This window comes from Xenia sp. Carnegie-2017, unplaced genomic scaffold (genome assembly GCF_021976095.1).
Source record: "Xenia sp. Carnegie-2017 unplaced genomic scaffold, XeniaSp_v1 HiC_scaffold_5, whole genome shotgun sequence".
NCBI classification, from domain to species: domain Eukaryota; kingdom Metazoa; phylum Cnidaria; class Anthozoa; order Malacalcyonacea; family Xeniidae; genus Xenia; species Xenia sp. Carnegie-2017.
In genome coordinates this window covers 211,250-213,091 of record NW_025813515.1, presented here as the reverse complement: position 1 = coordinate 213,091, position 1,842 = coordinate 211,250, and the positions used below count along the sequence as shown (strand labels likewise).

Here is a 1,842-nt window from a genome sequence, read left to right as displayed (position 1 = left end):
ATACTGTATACGAAAATGGCAGAAAAATAATCGGTCGTCACATAAATCGAGAAACGAATTGCCCGTGAAGTATGGAGCATCTACAAACCCCCTGACACATAGCTCTCAAACAGAGAGAAATTTTTCATCAACAGTAGAAATCGATTTCAATCAAAGTAATTCAACCTGCACAAATAATGAACGTTTTGCGTCAAAAACACAGCGACGCTCAATTGCTGATAAAACAAGCCAAGAACAATTGACCAAAAAATCTATTCAATATTACTCCGAAGGATCATGGATCTCAAAGATGATCGTAACTTATTATTTAAACGAAAGAAAAGTCACAGAAGAAGTAAGTGGTAATGGAGAGAGTGAATATTTCTGCAAGCGCAACAAATGTCGAAGTGAGATTTAAAGTTATGCGTCCATTTTGGGGTGATGTCATGACGTACGACCGTTTTAACAAGACCTGGTTAAAACCATATACACCTCACATCTTCCGATACCAAAAGCAAAAATCGCACATTTACTCTTAGTGGTAATCTTTGTTGGGAGGCAGTCATGGGAGTCAGTAATGAGTATGGAGAAACAAAAGAAATGGGTTTTATCAACTGACGAAATTTATTGCCCTCAAAGAAATTCAACCTGCTCAAATAATGAAAATTTTGCGTCAAAGACCCAACAACACTCAATTCTCGACGATATAAGCCAAGAGCAGTTGACCAGAAAAACCATTCAATATTACTCCAAAGGTCCGTGGATCTCAAAGATGATTGTAACCTATTATTTAAACGAAAGAAAAGTCACAGAAGAAGTAAGTGGTGATGGAGAGAGTGAATATTTCTGCAAGCGCAACAAATGTCGAAGTGAGATTTAAAGTTATGCGTCCATTTTGGGGCGACGTCATGAAGTACGACCGTTTTACAAATACCTGGTCGAAACCGTATACACCTCATATCTTCCGATACGAGAAAGCCACTGGTCGCACATTTACTCTTAATGGTAATCTTTGGTGGGAGGCAGTTATGAGAGTAACTGATGAATACCACGAGGAAACAAATGAAATGGGCGAAATTTAGAAAGGTGAAGAACATTCTATAATCGATTAATAATTTACAATACGTAACGTACGTAAGCTTGACACATGTGCGCTATTGGCGTTTATCATTTGAATTCCAGCTAACAAATTCCCTGCAGATATCACTGAAAATAACATTTGTTGTGTTTTGAAGTATTGTACTTGCAGCCCCTAAATAATGTGGTAACTATATAATATAATATGAGTGTATTCTCCGATTGTGTACTTGCGATAACAATAAACTACTCGATCTTTATTATTTCTATTTCGTATTGTACTCCATTGTACTTGGAATCAATCATAAGCCGTAATGAAAAAGATACGTGCCAACACCTAGATAATCGTAAAGATAACACAAAATTTAAAATAAGAACCAAAATAGCTCAAACAGGGTTAGCTGCAAAGTATTTTAAACTGGAGATATAATTGCTGTAACTGTTGTAACCGTCCTCTACTGAACGACACTACATCTTGATTCTTCAACAAGTCTCATTAACGTTTGAATTTTGCAGGTATTGCCAGCGGAAGCAATGATTGGGAAACGTTCTGTTAACATAGAACAATTAAGTCATTGCTGAACTAAATGATAATTGACCTTACCTGAGATTAAGTGTACTTGTAAATACAACGTATAAATCATCATTATTCAAATGATGGAGACAGCAATGGCTCTCACAAAATGATTTTTAAGAAAATAGTTTTCTTTGGACATTTATCTTATACCAGTATGCTTTTGTGCATAATGTAATCATTAAATAGTAATTTTTCATTGTTCTTCGAAA

At 35.6% G+C, this 1,842-nt stretch overlaps 1 long non-coding RNA gene across 1 annotated transcript; it reads left to right on the top strand.

Annotated features, from left to right (window-relative positions):
* The first annotated feature begins 590 nt into the window (after window positions 1-590).
* Window positions 591-1,842, top strand: LOC124456498. Its single transcript, XR_006952314.1, has 2 exons — window positions 591-1,065; window positions 1,573-1,842. It is a non-coding gene; the product is annotated as an uncharacterized LOC124456498 (long non-coding RNA).